General features: G+C 37.5%; 1 protein-coding gene across 1 annotated transcript in view; it reads right to left on the bottom strand.

The window, feature by feature from the left end:
* UNC13C (unc-13 homolog C) overlaps positions 1-22,370 on the bottom strand; it is a 586,721-nt gene that overhangs the window by 495,957 nt on the left and 68,394 nt on the right. The window lies entirely within an intron of this gene.

The following is a 22,370-nucleotide window of genomic DNA, read 5'->3' on the forward strand; positions in this document are numbered from 1 at the left end:
GCCATTCTGACAAGTGTAAGGGGATATCTCATTATGGTTTTGATTTACATTTCCCTGATGACTAGTAAGGTTGAGCATCTTTTCATGTGTCTGTTGGCCATCTGTATGTCTTTTTTTTTTTTGGAAAAATGTCTATAAAGGCGCCCTGCCCAGATCACTTGTTTTCTTGGTATTGAGTTTTATATGTTCTTTATGTAGCATTATATGTCAACTATACTCAAATAGGTAAACTTAAATAAAATAAAATATAATAAGGCAACCTGTATCTAAAAAAATTAAAATGAAAAAATAAAAATGTATTCCTAAATATTATATTTTAATAGTATTTTAAATGTTTTTAAGTTCATTTTCTAACTATTTATTTCTAGTATATAGAAATAAAATTGACTTTTGTGTGTTGGCCTGGTATCCTGAGATCTTGCTATATTTATTTATTAGTTTGTTAAATTATTTTAATTCATTTTGTAGGATTTCCCACATACATTATTGTGTCTTCTTTCAATAAAGACAATGTTGCTTCATTCTCTCCAATAAAAAAAAGAAATAAATGAACGGGTATTTATTATAATTTATTACTTGTTTTTCTCTTGCACTCACAAAAGGAGGTTAGCATCTTTCTTTGTGGCAGTGTATTCAAGGTGTGCAGACATGCTTCAAGAGGTAAGGGGAAGCAAGCCGGCGAGTAATGGCTCCGTGCATCATGAGGGACGTACAAGAGCAAGTTACACAACAGCTCTGTCGTTTTCAACTTAAAAATCCTTCCGCCAGAACATGAGGCTGTCAAGTGCTTCTGGACACCCCCTGACATCTTCTTTGAAAGTTGGAAAACTGAATTTTAATAAAAATACTGTAACACAAACTCTCTTAGACTTGTCCTCTAGTTTCCAAGTAATTATTTAGGAACGGTCTGGTAAAATTTGATATGCATTGCACTTGCATATGGAAGGAAGAATAGTGGACTCCAAGCCTTAATACTTTCACATCACTTCATTCATTTCTTTATTTTCATAATTTACAGAAATTTGATTACACTCAGTCTTAGTTTTCTCACTGATCAAATGGACAATATTAAAATTCCCTATCTTAGATACCTCACACAGAATGCAATGGACATCAAATGAGATAAATAGGCACAAAAATTCTGTAATGCAAAATCACTAATCAAAGGCAGGTGGTTTAATAATTTAACTGATTCACTCTAGTAGCATCTTTCAGATTCTGTTCTTTGGTTCTCTAGGTTACCGAGAAGAAGTGGACTCGTGGGCGAGAGAATGAGGAAGAGCAGATGGCAAGGAATCCATGTTGCACCTGCACTCGATCTGAAGTAACTCCAATTTTATCTTGTCTACACATTAGAATTATGAATAAGATTTAGTTATGTTAGTTTAATTTTACTATATTTAGTAAAAAAAAATACGGTTTTTCTTCTTTAAAAATATTTATAAACTATAACCATATAAAAGAGGGGAAAGAATAGGGGACTCTCACTCAGAGAACAGACCAAAGGGGAAAAAACCTCTATTCTAATACAACAACATAGCAAAGACAGGCAGTAAAAATAATAAATAATTGTGAATCAGTAAACTGGGATTCCACTTACCCCTTATACTATCAGCTAAGTCTGTGATCTTAAGCAAGTCAGTTAACCTGTGCGAACCTCAGTTTCCATACATGTAATAAGAAGGAAGTATTCTCTAGTTTCAAAATGATTAAATTTAGTCCTAGAAAAAATGATTTAAGGACTTTTAATACACCAATTAATTTCTCCTTAAATAATGATTAAATTCAGATAGTCTGAAGCCTTTTCAGTAACTTTGGCAGTGATGTAAATTCTGAGCAGGTAATATAAAAGCTTTTTATTTAGCTCAGTTTCATAAATACTGAAGACCTACTATGGTGTAGGCACCGTAGTAGCCACTAGGAATACAAATAGTACACAATTAAGTCCTATATGTTTCCACCAAATTAACCAGGGGCCAGGAGGAATCTCATTCAACCCATCGAAGTTAAAATTTGGCTTTTCACAATGGCAAAGCCCCATCAAGAAACAAAATTGTTATAGCCCTAAACTGGGAATCAAAAGACTTTAGTGTTTTATCCAATTCTGTTACTCATTGCCTTTTGCAGACTGTTTACAGTATTTTAGGTCATGGTATGGACCCAGACGGATTATACGAAGTGCAATGGGCAATCGTTGGAAAGTTTAAAGCAAAAGAGTGATGTGGTTTGATTTTTGCATTTAAAACAGAAAGTGTTATCTCTGCCTATGACAGAGGAGCTAATACCAGATTAACTCTCCCACCAGGAACAAATATAAAATGTGGGTTTTAAAAAAGAAAGAACTATATGAAGGCATTAGAAAATGACCAAAATACTGGGATTCAAGGGGACAACATTCCAGATAGAAGGAGAAACATTATAGGAAGCCCAAAACTCAATATGCAACTTCCCCTAGAGGCATTTGCCAATTCCTAAGTTGCACATTTGTGGGTGAGACACCAAGAAACCAAACAGAAAGCAACTGCAAAAAGATTAAAAAGCCAAGCAGATATTTCAGTATTTCTGTGGTTTGTAATAGATAAAAATTAAAATTCAGGATGCTTCAAAGGAAGGGATCATTGTTGTGTGTGTCTCCTCAATGTTCATATGTTAAACCCTATTCCCCAACGTGCTGGTATTAGGAGATTGAGTTTTGGGAAGGCAGTTTAGATGAGATTGTAAGGGTGGGGCCCTATGGATGGGATTGATGTACTTGTAAGAGTCAAGAAACAGCTGGCTCCAGGTCTCTACTCTCCCCCATGTAGGGATATAGAAAAAAACAAAACAAAAAAAAGGACCATCTATGAACCAAGAAACAGCCCCCCTTCCCAGACAGCAAATCTCTCAGTGCCTTGATCTTGGACTTCTATCCTCCTGAAACATGAGAAATAAATGCTTGTTGTTTAATCACCCAGTCTATGATAATTTGTTATAACAGCTCAAACTTACTAAGACAACTGCTAAGAGCCCTAGGCTTTCTACTGAAATCCCTGAAGAAATCTACTCTTAGAAGTAGAGTAAAACTTGAAATAGACCAATTTCTAATAGAGCAACATGACCTGGACCTACTTTAATTGTATACTGGCAAAAAAAAAAAGAACTATTGGTGGACAAAGAGAAGATATCATCTAGAACCTGTAAAATCCTTCATACATAGTAACAATGATTCAATCAAAAACAACCATGCATGCCAGGAGACAGGACCAAATAACTATAAACCCAGAAAAAAAGAACAAAAAACAATGGGAATAAATCAATATGTTATCCAGATGTTGGAGTTCTCAAGACAGACTTTTTTTAAAAAGGTGATAAATATGTTGAAAGAAATACACGATGAGATGGAGAATTTCACAATAAAACATAAATCTATATTAAACAAATCAAATGAAATCTTAGAATTAAAAATTACAAAAAATTGAAACAGGTAAATTTAACAACAGATACCAGCATTTGTGGTAATAATGTTCCATTTTTAATCTAGATGCTAATTATTTGGGTGTACACTTAATATTTGCATACTTCACTATGTGTGAATCATATGTCATATCCCAATAAATATATTTTTAGTTTATTCCTCTTGCTGTGTGGAAAACAGGCTGGGGGAGGTTATGAAAGGGGTGGACAAAAGTAAAATCAGGAAATCCAGTTTAAAAGATATGTAGTTAGCTAGACAAAGAGATGATGGCATGGATTAGGTGGTAGTGATGGAGAAAGTGTTAAGTGAAAAAGGTTTGAAATAATGTTAATGAGACTGTTAATAGATTTTCAAGTTTGGAGAGTTTTTGGTTTTGGGTTTTTTGGCATGTTCAGTTTGAGATGTCTGTGAAACATTTGCTATCTGCGCAACTGGACACACAGATATTAAGGTTAGAGTGAAGATCTTGGCTAAATGTATAAAGTAAGTTTTCAGTAAAAAAAAATGGATTTAAGGAAAACCATAAGATCAAATAAAATCACATAGGGAGAGAATGTAAATGAAGAAAAGAAGAGGACCCACGTCTTAGCCCTGAAATGCACCAACATTTAGTATGTGGATGTAGGAACAGGGGACAGCAAAAGAACACTGAGCTCTCTGTTCTGTTCCACTGCTCTATGTGCCTGTTTATATCCCAGAACCATTCTGTTTCGATCACTATAGCTTTGTAATGTAATTTAAATCAGGAACTATGATGCCTCTAGCTTTATTCTTCTCATCAAGATTACTTTGGGTATTCAGTATCTTCTGTGGTTCTATATAAATTTAAGGGGTGCCATTGAAATTTTGATAGGGATTGCATCGAATCTATAAGTCACTTTGGGTAGTTTGGACATTTTAACAATATGAATTCTTCTATTTCATCAACATGAGCTATCTTTCCATATATTTGTGTCTTCTTCAATTTTTTTCATCAATGTTTTATAGTTTTCAGTGTACAGATCTTTCATTTCCTTGGCTAAATTTATTCCTATTTTATTCTTATTAATGCTATTGTAAAAGGAATTTTTTCTTAATTTTTTTTACCTAATTTGTTATTGGTATACAGAAATGCAACTCATTTTTGTATGTTGGTTTTGTGTCCTGAAACTTTATTGAATTTCTTTATTAGTTCAAAGAGATTTTTGGTGGAGTCTTTACGGCTTTTTATATATAATACAATGTCATGTCATCTGCAAACGAACACATTTACTTCCTTTCTGATTTGTGGCCTCTTATTTCTTTTCCTTAACTAATTGCTCTGGCCAGGACTTCCAGTACTATGTTGAATATAAGTATTGAGAATGGACATCACTGTTTTATTCCTGATCCAAGAGGAAAAGATTTTAGCCCTTCACCACTGAGTATGATGTTAGCTGTGGGATTATCATATATGGCCTTTACTATATTGAAGTATATCCTTTAATTAAAAGTGGAACTACTATGTGATCCAGTAGTCCTACCTCTGGGTATTTATCCAAAGGAATTAGAATCAGGATCTCAAAGTGGACCTGCACTCTCATGTTCATTGCAGCATTATTCACAACAACCAAGAGGTAGAAGCAATCCAAATGCCCGTCTATAGGTGAAATGGCTGAAGACAATGTGGTGTGTGTGTGTGTGTGTGTGTGTGTGTGTGTGTGTTATCTATCTATCATCTATCTATCTATCTCTATCTATATATATATACATACATATATATAGATGTCTATATATATGTATGTATGTATATAAAGGAATATTATTCAGTCTTAGAAAAGAAGAAAATCCTGCCATTTACAGTGACACAGATGTCCCAGGAGAACATTATGCTAAGTGAAATAAGCCAGACACAGACAAATACTGTATAATCTCATGTACATGTGGAAATATAAAATGGTCAAACTCATAGAAACAAAGATTAGAATGGTGGTTGCCAGGGGTTAGAAGGAAAGGAAATGGGGAGGTAATGGTCAAAAGGTACAAAGTTTCAGTTATGCAAAATAAATAACTTCTGGAGATCTATTATACAGCATAGTGCCTATAGCTAACAATACTATATTGTTTATTTGTTAACAGGGTAGATCTTATGTGTGTTCTTACCACACACACAAAATAAAAATAATGAAGGAGGGGTACTTTGAGAAGCGATGAATATGTTTATGGCCTTTGGGTGGTGATGATTTCATAAGTGTATACTTATCTGGAAATTCTTTGATATATATATTAAATGTACAGCATTTTACATGTGAATCATACCTCAATGAAGTGTCTTAATTTTTTTAGAAAAATAAAAAATAAATCAATTAATTTTTAAAAAGATAACAGTGAAAAGGAATGGCCAGTGAGACAAAGAAAAGCCAGGTGAATGTGGTGTCAAAGAAGCCAAGAGTGGAGAGTGCGTTCATTAGGAAAGAGTGATCAATTATATTGAATTATACTGAGAAACTGATTAAGATACAGGCTCTATTTGATTGAATGGAGTTCATTGTTGACTTTAACGAGACCATTTTAGTGGGTAATGGTGCAAAAACCTGAAAGAAGTGAATCAAAAAGCGAACACAAGGTGGGAAAGTATACACAACAAAAAGGGACAATACTTTCATTACGTGGAAGGGAGAAAGGAAATTGGGTGGTATTTGTCAGAGGGTAAGAAGAATTGTTCTGTTGTCTTTTGAATACAGAATATATTAAAACATACTTCTACTTTATAACAAAATGTTTGGAGAAAAAAACCGAGTCAATGCATGAAGGCTGAAAGTGGAGGGGCAAGAAGGGTTTTTCTTTCATTTTGTCAGAAGGGAAATAATTGGGTGAAGATACACACAGGTTTAGGAATTCAATGATGGAAAGATGATGGATTTTTTGGTTGAAGGCTTCTATTTTCTCATTAAAGTATAGAATTCTCATCGTTATAGGGGCATTCATATTAAGGTTGAAAGAAAGAAGATATGAAATGTTCATCATAGGAAATGAGGATGCAAATTTATTGAGGAAATGAAGAAAAGGTGTTAGAAAGGGCTCTTTTGAGATGCATGAACATAGATTTACAGTTATATGACATATCGAGTTTTGTTCTTTTCTCAAGCAAAGTTCAGTAGTACAGGTATAAAACAGAGTATGGGAGCAGAAGGACTATTAGATTTAGCCATGGCTTAGATTTTCCCATAAGAGTCATGTAAAAGAAAAGGGAGCCTTGGGGTGCCTGGGTGGGGCAGTCGTTAAGCGTCTGCCTTTGGCTCAGGGCCTGATCTCAGGGTTCTGGGATCGAGCCCCACATCAGGCTCCTCCGTTGGGAGCCTGCTTCTTCCTCTCCCACTCCCCCTGCTTGTGTTCCCCTCTCTCGCTGGCTGTCTCTGTCAAATAAATAAATAAAATCTTTAAAAAAAAAAAAAAAAGAAAAAGGAGCCTTTTAAGACCAGGAACATGACAAGGATGCCCACTCTCGCCACTATTATTCAACATAGTACTAGAAGTCCTTGGAACAGCAATCAGACAACAAAAAGGGATAAAAGGTATCCAAATCGGCAAAGAAGAAGTCAAAATGTCTCTCTTGGCAGATGACATGATACTCTATATGGAAAACCCCAAAGAATCCACTTCCAAACTATAAGAAGTTACAGAGAAACTCAGTAAGGTGGCGGGATACAAAATCAATGCTCAGAAATCAGTTGCATTTCTATACACGAATAATGAGACTGAAGAAAGAGAAATTAGGTAATCCATCCCATTTACAATAGCACCAAAAACCATACGTTACCTTGGAATTAACTTAACCAGAGACGTAAAGGATCTATATTCTAGAAACTATAAATCACTCTTGAAAGACATTGAGGAAGACACAAAAAGATGGAAAAATATTCCATGCTCATGGATCGGAAGAATTAACATAGTTAAAATGTCCATGCTACCCAGAGCAATCTACACTTTCAATGCTATCCCGATCAAAATACCGAGGACATTTTTCAAAGAACTGGAACAAATAGTCCTTAAATTTGTATGGAACCAGAAAAGGCCCCGAATCTCCAAGGAACTGTTGAAAAGGAAAAACAAAGCTGGGGGCATCACAATGCCGGATTTCGAGCTGTACTACAAAGCTGTGATCACAAAGACAGCATGGTACTGGCATCAAAACAGACACATAGTCCAATGGAACAGAATAGAGAACCCAGAAGTGGACCCTCGGCTCTTTGGGCAACTAATCTTTGATAAAGCAGGAAAAAACATCCGGTGGAAAAAAGACAGTCTCTTCAATAAATGGTGCTGGGAAAATTGGACAGCTACATGCAAAAGAATGAAACTTGACCACTCTCTCACACCATACACAAAAATAAACTCCAAATGGATGAAAGACCTCAATGTGAGACANGACCTCGATGTGAGACAGGAATCCATCAAAATCCTAGAGGAGAACATAGGCATCAACCTCTACGGCACCGGCCAAAGCAACCTTTTTCATGACACATCTCCAAAGGCAAGAGAAACAAAAGATAAAAAGAACTTGTGGGACTTAATCAAGATAAAAAGCTTCTGCACAGCCAAGGAAGCAGTCAAAAAAACTAAGAGGCAGCCCACAGAATGGGAGAATATATTTGCAAATGATGCTACAGATAAAAGACTGGTATCCAAGATCTACAAAGAACTTCTCAAACTCAATACGCGAGAAACAAATAAACAAATCATAAAATGGGCAGTAGATATGAACAGACACTTTTCCAATGAGGACATACAAATGGCTAACACACACATGAAAAAGTGTTCAAAATCATTAGCCATCAGGGAAATTCAAATCAAAACCACACTGAGATACCACCTTACGCCAGTTAGAATGGCAAAAATTGACAAGGCAGGAAACAACAATTGCTGGAGAGGATGTGGAGAAAGGGGATCCCTCCTACATTGTTGTTGGGAATGCAAGATGGTACAGCCACTCTGGAAAACAGTGTGGAGGTCCCTTAAAAAGTTAAAAATTGAGTTACCCTATGACCCAGCCATTGCACTGCTGGGTATTTACCCCAAAGATACAGACGTAGTGAAGAGAAGGGCCATGTGCACCCCAATGTTCATAGCAGCATTGTCCACAATAGCTAAATCGTGGAAGGAACCGAGAAGCCCTTCAACAGATGACTGGATTAAGAAGCTGTGGTCCATATATACAATGGAATATTACTTAGGTGTCAGAAAGAATGAGTTCTCAACATTTGCTGCAACATGGACGGCACTGGAGGAGATAATGCTAAGTGAAATAAGTCAAGCAGAGAAAGACAATTATCATATGATTTCTCTCATCTATGGAACATAAGAACTAGGAAGATCGGTAGGGGAAGAAGGGGATAAAGAAAGGGCCGGTAATCAAAAGGGGGAATGAAGCATGAGAGACTATGGACTCTGAGAAACAAACTGAGGGCTTCAGAGGGGAGGGGGGTGGGGGAATGGGATAGACTGGTCATGGGTAGTGAGGAGGGCATGTATTGCATGGTGCACTGGGTGTTGTATGCAACTAATGAATCATTGAACTTTACGTCAGAAACCAGGGATGTACTGTATGGTGACTAATATAATATAATAAAAAACATTAAAATAGAAAAAAAGAAAAAAAAGAAAAGGGAGCCTTTTATCCTTCTTAGATGCCACAGCCTCTTAATCTAGAACACCAAAGAAATTTCTGTCACCCATGGTGCAAAGAAGCCATAAGATGGGAAAGTTGAATGTGCGGTCACTTATCATGATTCTACTCTGACAAAACTGTCCTTTTCCAAGTAAAAATCTCTAGAAGTTCATTGAGTGGTTATCAAAGTCTTTGAACATTTGGGTAAAGCAAACGGACTGCCAAGGTTTGGTAAGTCTTCTGTCAGATGAATTATTTAGGTCAATAAAATGTTTAAGGGAGTCACAAATTGCAAAGTTACAGAAATGAAATATATTTTCCCACCCTGAGTTAAAGAGGCAATTGTGGTCATACCCAAATCCTCAACTTTTTAAAATTCTGCTGACCCATTTTAACAATGTATTACAGAATAGAAATGTCCTTTAGAGATTCACTGACATTTGATGAAGATGGAAATTTCTCTTAGGAAGATCATTATTCGCAAATTATCGAAAAGAAAACACTGAATTTCTTGGTTAAAGATGTTGCTTGGTGAAATGTCTTTTTTACAATGTGCCTATGGAAAGGTTCAATAGTGTACATTATTTGCCTGCTGTGATATGAATTGGAAAAGTATAATTTTTTATGACACTTCTATCTATTGTATGCTGGTATACCATTCTTTTCTATATAATTCCCTGAAAGAAACCCATATGACATAAACACTTAAGATCTTTATCCTTGGAAAGAAGGAGGCATGTATAAGACTGGGGACCTGGTGTTTCTTGCAGTTCTGGGAAGTTGGGAAAGAGGACATAAAGGTAGAAGGAGTCACCAGATCCAGCTGTTCCTAGAAGTACCTTCCCAACCCACTCCACCTGGCTGCATCCAGACCACTGAATCTGCCATGACTCATTACTGACCTCTGTACTGGTAAAAACACACTCAACTGTATTGTTCTATAACAGTGCAAATTTAAACCAATATGGCAAAAAAAACTTTCATAGCCACTTAGCATATATGAAATGTGGCTCGATAGGAGAGAGACTTATTTTTTCTTAAAATTCCTGTGTCTCTACATACAAATAAGTGTTGGTCCCTTCACAACACTCGTTTTGCAAGCAAGATATTCTAACAATGATCTCAATGTTATTTTGATGAGTTCTTCTTAGAGATGGTTTATCAGTCATCTATGACTATCAGTCTCATTGCTAGACACAATTAACTATTGAAATCTTTCGTAGACCAGGAAGGATGGACGGGTATATCAACCACTAGATGAGCTGTAGACAGACTTGAGGCCACAGCCCCCACTGGGTCTCCCCTGAGAATTTGCTTTGAGAATAAGTGAGCTGTTTAAATTTCTGGGCCTCTAAGATTTTCTGTCTAGAAAGCAATGTGTTACTTTGGGGCCAAGATTCCTTCACAAGTTATAGAAGGAATAAATGAAAAAGTATCTGAAAGTCATCAAACTACACAAAACATCAGGCATAGTAATTCGTCAGCATCTCAAAATTTCTTAAAAACATTTGTCCCAAGTTCCCCATTAAAACAACAAATTTTCTTGCCTATTGGTAAAAATAAGGTAGATTTATATCCCCTGTAACAGGAAGAACTTTGAGCTATATTGTTAAAATGAAAAAAGCATACTAGCAAATAGTATACATGGTAAAATAGATCATTTCAAAAGAGAAATGGACAGTAAAAACAATCATGCAAAGTGATCTTCTTCAGGGAAGGGGCAGTGACTATCTTAGCCAGCTACATGTATACTGGGTCTTTCATAAACATTTGTAGAATAAATGCAGTGTTAGGTTAGAGCTATAACCAAACTAGTATGAGGACACAGAAGAAGGAGGGTCCAGTTATCTCTGCTTGGGACATCCTACTGTTCATTCATATCCTTTATTATATCCTTTATAATTAACCAGTAAACATGTTTCCCTAGTTCTGTGAGCCATTTTAGCAAATTATTGAACCCAAGGAGGAGTGTGGGAGCCTCAATTTATAGCTGGCCTATCAGAAGTACAGGTGATGACCTGGGACTTGTGAATGGTATATGAAGTGGGATCAGTCTTGTAGGACTTAAACCTTACCCTGTGGGATCTGAGGTGTCAGAACTTAATTGAATTATATGATGCCCAGAAGATGTTGCACAGGATTGCTTGATGTGTGGAACCGAATTATAGCTTTAAGCTATTCCTTTAACACACTAGGAGCTGCTGAAGAGATTAGCAGCTAAAGAGAATCATTTCATACACCACAGGAGTAACCCCTTCACTTCATTTCTAAATGAAGTATAAACTCCAACTCAGCATTCGAGGCTGCCATATATCTTCCTTAGTGTGGTCCCAGTATTGTTTTCCCATACCCTCTCTTCCAGTCAAATGCAGCTACTCTCCATGCATTTGCCTAGGATTTGGCCCTCTGTGCCTTTATTTACTCTAATCCCTCCACATAAAAAGACCAGTATCTCAACTCCATGTAGCCAAGTGCTATGTATCTTTCAAGGTTTAATTCAACTGATTTCATTTCAGAATCTCCAACCAAAATATAATCTATCCTCCTCTAAAATTGTACGTAATTGTATTACTCTCTTAACCTTTTAATTTTATTCTTTGCATTTTATGTATAAGCATGTTCCACCTTCCTTCCAGGACTCTAATTAAGCCTTCTGAATATATCCTGCACCTAATAGAGGTCAATAAATATTTGTTGAATAAATAATAACTGCCGTTGTAACAGAAAGGTAAAAGAGGAAACTTCTTCCCTCTCTTTCAGCTGAGTAGTCTAGGCTAGTGTTTCTCAAAAGTTACTTTAAATATAAATTACCTGTGGACCAGATCAGAATGCAGATTCTGATTCAGTGGGCCCAAGATGGGATTTGAGATTCAGCATTCATACAAGCCACACGTGAGGATGCTATTGGTACCTGCACCACCCTTTGCACATCAGTCTATTGACTAGGTGCCAACGATTCCCACATTCCAATGTGGGACCCAAAAGCAGAAAAGGTTGCTTAACACTAGTTTAGTAACATGGAGCAAAAAATGCCCCTCTGGGTTGCAAGAAGGGTTAGAGTGGTCACGAGTGGGATTTGGAGGACATACTTACACAGCCACCTCAAAGTGTGATACAAAATGCAAACTTATGAGTTCTGTTGGCCTTAAAGTTAAGCCAGTGATACTACCTTCACTTGAAAGGTGATGGTGTTAAGCAGGTCCTCCAAGAAACAGATGTCAAGATGAAATGGATTAGCCACATAAAGATTTATTAGGAGCAACGTTTGTTAGGGAAAATAAAGAGGGAAACAGGAGACGCTAGGAGATCTGTCAGATGGAGGCGCAGAACTGACCCTTGACCATGGGTGAGAGAGACAGAAAAGGAAGTTTGGGAGGAAGTCTTAGACAGCAGTGTAGTTCTGAGAACTCGGGAGAGACTTTGGAGAGTCCTTATGTCAAAGTCACCTGTCAGAAGGGTCCTGTCACCCAGCAAGCAAGTCTGCCTTTGCATCTCTGCCCTCCCCTGTGATTGGCTGGCATAGCCAACAGGAAGCATGGCCTCAGCAGAAATGCAGTAATGAATTTCAGAGCACAGCAGCTGGGGCTATAGGTCACTTATGTTCCTCACAGTCAGAGACCCGGGAGGTGAATTCTTTTAACTTCTAGAGTAGTTATGCAGATTTTTAATTTATTTACTTGTTTTAGCAATGAGAACTTGAACTGAGAAAACAGCATTCTGAGAATGAACCATGGCTCATCCTGTCATATTTTCAGGTGTTACTGAACTACTGTTGGACAATGTATTTATAAAGCTGAATGTGACCGCTTTTCTTCATCAGAATTGAAAAAGTTCTATTAATATGGGCATACACTCAACAGCAGCAAGGGTCAGTCCCATTGAGTCCAGAATATATCTAAATTATATCGGGAATAATCTGAATAGGGAATTCCAAGGACTCTCAGATTATGCTGAGTCAGGTCATTGCAGCAAGCTCTGTAGCATTTGATAATTATTTACTGATTTGAACAATATCTCAACATAAAAACTCACTTAGAAACAAAAGATGTTCTCATTAAACCGTTTATTTTGAGAGAGCATCATTAATATCCAGCTTGGCAAAGGTTATGACCCATGCCTTTTATTAGTTGTTAATCATCAGATTACACCTTCACATGAAGGCAAAAAACAATTCAAGAAAACTGATGCAAAGCAAACACAACTAGTATAACCATTTAGCCATATCTATGTGAACGGATATAAAACTAAAAGGCTCTGGGGAAAGTGAAAAATTAATTCATTTTATCCATGCAATAAGAAATAAATAATTGAAACACATTTCACTGACTCAACTGTTTGTTTGGAAACTGCCTTTGATTGTATTGTCAAAATAGCCAAGATTGACATCTTTTTAAAAAACATTTTACTCACAATTTTTAGCATCCTGTAAACATAGCTTTGGGGATGAGTAATAGCAGCATGAGTATAAGCTGGAGTACAACTGGCAACCAAGAATGGATGCCAAGTAAGAACAGGGTCACATGGCATGAATGAGCAGAGGGGGAAAGGAACCGGGACACTTTAATCACAGAAGCTAGGGGGTTCTTCCAAGATCATTTCATCTTTCTCAGAGTGGAAGACATTGTCGGATACTTATTCTCTAAGCAAAGAAAATATTTTCCTATGTTTCTCATAGAATAACTGGAAATTTAAAAGCCATTTTCATTGAGGTCTCCAAAGAAGTAATGTCAAAATCTGTATTCATAAACAAATCTGTGATGATATTATAGATAAATATGCCCCCTATAATCCCATTATATGTTTCTTTTTCATTCAAACTCAATTAGCTAACATATAGTACATCATTAGTTTCTGATGTAGTGTTCAATGATTCATCAGTTGCATATAACACCCAGGGCTCATTGCATCACATTACATCTTATATATACTTCTGTTTGCAGTATATTTATATTCTACATGTTATATATTATTTAAATATCTATCCCCAATAGCCTTCCTTTTTTAAAAGATTTATTCATTTATTTTAGAGAGAGATAGCACAGGGGGGAAGGACAGAGGGAAATGGAGAGAGTCTCAAGCAGACTCCCCAGTGAGCATGGAGCCTGACTTAGGGCTCAAAGCTACAACCCTGAGATCATGACCCGAGCTTAAGGCAAGAGGACCCTTAACTTTCTTTTTTTTTTTTTTAAAGATTTTATTTATTTATTCTACAGAGATAGAGACAGCCAGCGAGAGAGGGAACACAAGCAGGGGGAGTGGGAGAGGAAGAAGCAGGCTCACAGTGGAGGAGCCTGGTGCAGGGCTCGATCCCATAACGCCGGGATCACGCCCTGAGCCGAAGGCAGACACTTAACCACTGTGCCACCCAGGCGCCCCGACCCTTAACTTTCTGAGCCACACAGGCACCCCTTCCCAATAGACTTCTAAATATACTGAAGGAATTCAGCACCTCTTTTCAACTTTACATCACTAGCAACTAGCAGTGTTCTTGGTAATTAAGAGAAAGGATTTTTCTGGGTTCAAATCTTGGCTTCAACACTAAATGTGTTTCCTTGAGCAAGTTCGTAAACCTCTTCAAGACACAGATTAAAAGAGGGATTATAACACTCTCTCACTGTGTCGGTGTGAACATAAATGGAATAATGTATGTCAAGATTTATATAGTACCAAATACAGCTATTATAAAATGTCGATAGTTTATCATTATCATTATAATTTTTTTAATTACAGGAGGCACTCTATAAATATTTTTGAATGAATGTTTTATGACCCTATCAGCCCAGTAATATTCCCTCATTTTAAAGATTATAGAGGTTTACAATAAGCATAAATGACGTTAAATTCTTGAATCCATGTTATCATACCCTTCCATCCCTCAATCATTTGTTCAGGTAGCATCCTAAACTGTACAGCCTCAGGGAAAGGCTTTCTGGGATCTCAGGTCCTGCCAGTGAGGCAAGCAAATCACAGCCAAGGCCTCAAAGGGTGGCAATTTGGGAGGAAGAAATTTAAAGACATAGCAATAGCAACCCTCTTCCTTCCCCAGTTTCTAAGAGAGAGGCTCCACATCCAAAGTCCTATCTCAAAGGTACAGTAAGTTTGCATCCAATACACACCAATATTGATTTCAAATTTCTCGTAAGTGAAGAAAGAAACATGGATGTATAATAAGCAAGTCTTGCCAATGATGAGAGCACTAAAAATTAAGGAATAATCTCAACAGGAAAATGCTAGTAGAAGAAACCAAGGCAAATGGAACATCTTAAGCACTTTGCATCAAAAACACAAAATTATGCCTCCTGAAAAGCCTATCCACTGAAAAGCTTAAAATAAATAAAGGTTTCAGAAAGGGGACAAGTTACAAATATCCAAACATTGATAGCTTCTCTACATACCAGCAATATCTAGAAAAAAAAATACTGAAGATACTAGAAAAGATACTGAAAAAAATTCCCCATTTAAAGGAGCAATAAAAATATAAAGCCTATAGAAATAAACATATCAATAGAGGAACTACATTTAAAACTGACAAAGATTTACACAGAGATAGAAAATCAACCTCAAATAAATGTAAAAATACAGAATGGTAGAGATGAGAGGATTCACCATTATAAATATATCAACTCTTCCCAAATTAATCCATCAATTTAAAGCAGCTCCAATATAAATTGCAATGGATTATTTAGAACCTATAAAAAGATTCTGAAATTCATCTGGAAGAATAAATAGGAAACATAGTCAAGACAAAAAATGGTAATGAGGCTGTACAAGGACAGAACTAGGGAGAGATTTTACCTGAGAGAGTTAAGGTAAGAATTGCTGGACAGACACATCACGGGAGGGTCTTTAGGGGGAAAAGGAAATTCTAAGTGCTGGAGGGACAAGTGCACACTCTACACAGAAATACAGAGGCGGATGGGGCACCTGGGTGGCACAGTGGTTAAGCGTCTGCCTTCAGCTCAGGGCGTGACCGGCGTTATGGGATCGAGCCCCACATCAGGCTCCTCCGCTATGAGCCTGCTTCTTCCTCTCCCACTCCCCCTGCTTGTGTTCCCTCTCTCACTGGCTGTCTCCATCTCTGTCAAATAAATAAATAAAATCTTAAAAAAAAAAAAAAAGAAAGAAATACAGAGGCGGGATCCAACCAGTCGCACAAAGCAAGAGTTCAGAGTGAGTCAGAGGACTTCAGAAGAGACCCAGGGAGAAGGGCTATGGGAGGCTTCTGGGGAAAGCCCTATTGGCCTTCGTGGAAGCTGTCTGATTCTTGGGCATTTGGGGATGACTGTTAGAGCTGACAGAACTGAGGCTTAGCAGGCACCAGCAGCATTCTCACAGCCCTGTACAAAGGCTCTCAATTCTGAGTACCTACCAGTCTACCCACCAGTATTCACTAGGCCCCTACCCACATGTGCCAGTTACATCACACACTCTCCGTCATGGAGGGCCAGAACCAGCCTGGTGCTTCCCAGAGCTGGTGCACCTGCCTAAGTCCTAGGCAGCTTAGCCCCACGATGGCAGCTTCCAGGCTGAAAGTCTCTCCACAAGGAGCCACCAAAAGCTGTGTCACCCACCATCTCTATACACTACCAATATCCAGATGGAAAAAGGGAGGCTGTAACACCTACCTTCAGATTTTTTTCAAATATTTCAATATTTGGAAGTGCACAGAATAAACTTCTTGATGACTGGCAAATATTGTGTTAGGAACATGAACTTGACCCAGAGGGTATGGGTTTGAGTCCCAACTCTACAAATTTCTAAACATGGATGGTGACAATTTCTCTAAGCCCATCTTGGGCAAACTGGGGTTAATATCTTGAAAGAATGCTATAAGGATCATAACCAAACATAAAAAGTATTTGGAAGCATGCTTATTATATAAAATTCTGTAAAAGCGTTTTCTTATTTTAAATAGGGCACTTAGTACCGGGTAGACAGAGCTTCTAGTCCCTTCATCATAAGCCTTTTTGACAACAGTTCTTTTTCTACAGAAATGGCAGCATCCTAACTGACAAATGATGAATGACAAATCATTTTTTCAAAACAGTATCTAAGGAAATCTTTCAGAATGGCCTACAAGGCCCCTAGAGAAGGCCCATCTAGCATGTGTTCTTGTCCTGCAATCCTGAACTGGTTCTATTTTCAGTGAGCTGATTCCCTTTAGCTAGCACAAAATTATCACTTGACATTTACAGGTGATACATATCCTCAGAGAAAGAATTTTAACCAATGTCAGACTTTTCCTGTACACCAGCAAAGGAAACACATGTGAGCCCCGGGCTGTTTGTGTCTGGGCCAAAGCCCTTCCCAGTAATACAGGTCAGAACTCTGCTGTGCTCCACGCTTTCTCTCCTGCGTTCCATTCAGGACTGAAGCACTGCTATTAGGAGTCCTACTGCCTATAATAGCCCCACTCCCACAGGATCAGAAAGGATGTAGGAAAGGCAGACATTTTAAAGAGGCATAGGAGAAGGGTGGAGTGACGCTGCTGAGAATGTTCAAGAGCATGGAGGTGTGGTATATAGTGCAACCATACTGCCAAGTCCAGAACCAGCTTTCTGGAACTTCCATGATGTTCCTCTCCCTAGCTATGTCCCAAAGCCAGGTGGGGTCAATCTTGAATTTTCTCTTTTTTACTGGTATGAAATTAGTTCCTTCTTCTCTTCCCCCAGCACTGAAGAATGGCAAGTAAATTACTCATGAAGAAAGCAGAAAATGTGTAAATCTTCATTTTTTTATTTGCAGGATGAGTGCTCAGTTATCTCCACTCTCTATATGCTTAGAAATTAAACAATAAAAGAGAGGGGCACCTGGGTGGCTCAGTCGATTAAGCCCCTGACTCTTGGTTTTGGCTCAGGTCGTGATTTCATGGGTCCCGGAATCAAGCCCTGTGTTGGGCTCCGCACTCAGCATGGAGTCTGCTTGAGGGTTCTCTCTCTCCCTCTCCCTCTGCACACCCTCCATTTGTGCGCACACTCTTTCTCTCTAAAATAAATATATCTTTAAAAAAAAAAAGAGTAAAAGAGAAACTGAGGAATTTATTCACTCTAAACCCATGATCCTAACACTCCTGTCAAATTTAACCGTAACAGAATATTTTAGAGGAAGGAAGTAGCATGCCCTGGTATGAGCCAAAGTCCAGGAGTGGTTAAACCTTTTTGTAGCTGAGCTCTGACTTAAGGACAATATCAGCAACACTGCAAAACAACAACAATAGGATTTTATGACAAAAAATTCAAATTCCAATGAATCAGCACAACACCCTACCCATTTAAAAGCATTTCTTGTTTGGAACCACATCCACAGTCACATTTTGACCAGTGCCATCGAAGAATGCTATGCTCCCTCCACAGTCAGGACCGCATGTCCCACTTTTTCTTTGCCCAACTTTTCCAAAGAGTGGAAGACTGACTTCCCTCAAACTGAATAGGTAAGGAAAGGGGTGGGCCTAGATTCTAAGAATTAGGGGTGGGAGAGTAGAGGGTTTTAGTGTTGAATAAAGAAAACAAGAAAAAAGGAGCTTACATTTGCTTCTACAGTGATGCCTGCCGTGTGTGTGTGTGTGTGTGTGTGTGTGAAGGACAATTCAGTAGAAGCCAATTTTAAGGATATTTTAAAATCAAGAGATGTAATGTTCTGGATCCTAAGCTACATAGGTTTCATCTTTATACATTTTATTAGTGTCTTTAGAACAATAGATGTATTCTTAAATAGGGATGCAATTTTAAGTCAACAAAATTACATTCTTTCCATTTCGCCTACATTTTGACCCGTTTTGTGATAAATACCATTGGAAATTATCTCTAAGCTCACTCTCTCTCAATATCCAAGTTCCAGAATTGATTATAGTCAGAGATTATTTCATAATTTCCCCAGTCGGGGAAGTCCCTGGTACAGATGAAGGATTTGGGCCCTTGAGAAAATGAGCTTGAAGGATATGAAACAGGAATTTCTTTTTAATTCAGCTTCTTAGGTGCTGGCACTAGCCTATAATAATACTCCCTTGTGCCTAGACAGGGCGCTGCCTAAGACAACTGCTCTGTAGGCATCTCTCAGTGGTAGGTGAAGTAGTCGGGCACACGAAACTCACTTGTGGTGTTAACCGTCATCAAACGAATTTAAGTCTGTGGCCTGCACAGCTGTCAACTTGAGGGAATCTTTGACAATCTGTATACACTAGTTAGCATATGCTTATTACAGAGAAATATGGAAACAAAAATTATCACAAATATTATAATAAGGATAGAACAAAGGGGATAAGAATGGCGTGGAAAACTCATGGTTGCATATTTCAACTTAATACAGAAGATAACGATCTTATAAATAGAGCTTTGCAAAAATGCAAAGGAGTTTCATAAGATAACGAGCTCCCTGACACCACTAGTGCTCAAGTACAGACTAGAAATCCATCTGTCATATCTGATGAACTAGAGGATCTCCATGGGCTCTCTAAACTGTAAGATTCTTTGATTCTCTTAAAAAAAATATGATTTCTTCCTCTTTCCCCAAAGCTGAGCACATGCTAAGACAAATGATCCACCTCCAGAAGTTAGAATTAACATTACAATATTTAGCACAGAGACAACCAGACTTGAAACCTGTTCTACTGTCTGGAGCAGATTTTATAAAAATAGTGCTTGAAATGGGAGCGATAAGAAAAATATATCAGAGGAGGTGAATGACACTTGTCTGAATCAGGTAAGTTCAATTTACGTTGCTAGGAGAAAAGGAAATAATGCTTTCAGCAACTGACAAGCACTGAGAGAGAAAATTAGAGCTCCTAGGGTACATGTGAAGTCAATGGTAATGTTTCAAATCTACAACAAAGAAGACAATTTCCATGACAGCATACTGCTGCATTTCAACAGATTTATGATTCCTTTCTGCACCTTTTTAACCTCACTTTCTCTCCTTTGAACTCTCATTTTAGGGAGGATGCAAAACAAACACAACAGCTGAGAAGAGATTTACATTCTTTTGATGGAGGCCTAGCAAACCCATCTCATCTCCAGGCCCTTTGATTAACATTTTGAATGGCCTAGCAACCTTGATTTTATCATTTTCCTAATAAATTTTGGTTATGCTACGTGGCCCTTAAGGAGATAAGAAGCACCATTTCTGAGACTCTTAGACATGAATCTCTTAAAAAATGGGTGGGTTTTTTTTTTTTTTTGATGTTCCATTCTTCCTCCACACAGATCTCTTAAAACAAATCATCTTATTTGAACAAGCATCATATGAAGGTTCCTTTTTCTCCACATCTTCACCAACACTTACTTCTTTTCTGATTCTAGCCATTATGACAAGTGTAAGGTGACATCCCATTCTGGTTGTGATTTGCATTTGCCTGATGATTAATGATGGTGAGCATGTATCTTTTAACAATCTGTATGTCTTTTATGGAAAAATGTTTATTCAGGTCCTCTGCCCATTTTTTAAATTTGATTATTTGTTCTTTCTGATGCTGAGTTATGTAAGTTCTTCATATATTTTGGATATTAACTCCTTATCAGGTTATTATTTGCAAATATTTTCTCCCATTCAGTAGGTGGCCTTTTTGTTTTGTTAATGGTTCCCTTGGTGTGCAAAAACTTTTTGTTTGGGATGCAAAACCAAAAACAAAAGAGAGAGAGAGAGAGAGAGAGCACTAACTACTCTCCAGAGCTCTCCAACAATAGTTTCATATTTCTTTTTAAGCATTTTTAATTATGCAGACAGAAAAGTGCACTGCACAAAATAAAATATGGAATTGACAAGTTACCATAGCATGAATACCCATGTATCCCTCACATGGGTCAGTAATAGGATATTGCCAGCACTCCTGAAACTCTTGTGCCTCGTTTATATTACCAGCTCAAAGGTAATTAGCATCCAGACTTCTGTGTTAATCACTTCCTTTTCTTTTTAGTGTTACTACATGAGCTGTTAATCCTAAATCCTATAATTTAGATTACTTTTTGCACTCCTATAAATGAAATCAAACAGTTACGTATTCTTTTGAGATTGGAATTTTTCCCTCTCAAAGCTATGTTTATGAAATTCATCCTACTTGTTTGGATAGTTGCTTTTCATTCATTTTCATTACCATAGAACAAGTTTTCTTAACCTTGGCAGGACTGACATCTTGGGCCAGATGTTTCTTTGGTATGAGGGACTATTCTGTGCATTGTGGGATATTTTGCAGCATCCCTAGCCTCTATTCACTGAATACCAATGCCATTCCCCCCAACACTTGGTTGTGACAACCAAAAATATCTCTGGACATTGCTAAATGTCCTCTGGGGGTCCAAACTACACCCTGTTGAGAACCATTGCTATATAGTGTTTCACTGTATGACTATACCATAATTTATCCATTCTACTGTTGGTGAGCATTGGGCTGTTTCCAGTTTAAAGTTATTATAAATAGTACTGTTCCAAATATTCTTATTCATGTCTATGACTTTAAATGTACTTAGTCATATCTAACAGCAGAATTATGAGATCATAGGGTATAAGTCTTTTAACTTTGGTAGATTAGGCCTAATTTCATGTATTACATTTTTAGTTCTCGATTTTCCATTTGGTCCCTTTCCTAATATTATCTGTTACTTTGTTATAGTCTCCAGTTCTCAATCTTGCCTTTTATTTTCTTGAACATAAAAACATCTAAATCTATGTCTAATAACTCCAACATCTAAAATTATAATGAGTATGTTTTACTTTGCTGATTTTTTTTCACCTATTGGTTCATATTGTCTTGTTTCCTCATGTGCCTGGTTATTTTTTACTGTGTGATAAACATTGCATTTAAAAAAATGTAGAAATAATTTGAGGCCAAGGATGGTATATCTTCTTTTAGAGAATACTTTTGTTTTTGTTAGGCATCTGGGCGCTGGCAATCCAGAATCTTCTTAATCCAAATTCAGTGACTGTGATAATCGAAAGCATAGATATAGTCCCTTGGAAGTCTGTCCTGAGCCAAATTCTGAGGGATCCCAACCTAAGGCTGAGGACCTAAATGGGGGTCCCTCCTTATAAAACATTAAACTCCAGTTTTTGTATCCCTAGCTTTGGGAGCCTGGCAAAAGTGCAGTTAAACTTCACCTTGGGCTGATTCTTCTGAAATTAGCAAAAGTACCATGAGAAAATGGCCCCAAATTTTGGGCACAGTTCTGTGGATTTTTGTCTCCCTTGGGATCTTAGCCCTGTAAATCTCCACTACCTGGTTAGTTCTCGAATATCTTTAAACAAATTTTCCCAGATTTTCTATTTGTGCTTATAGGGAGAATTAATCCAAATTACTAATCC

This window comes from Ailuropoda melanoleuca, chromosome 5, assembly GCF_002007445.2.
Source record: "Ailuropoda melanoleuca isolate Jingjing chromosome 5, ASM200744v2, whole genome shotgun sequence".
NCBI lineage: Eukaryota > Metazoa > Chordata > Mammalia > Carnivora > Ursidae > Ailuropoda > Ailuropoda melanoleuca.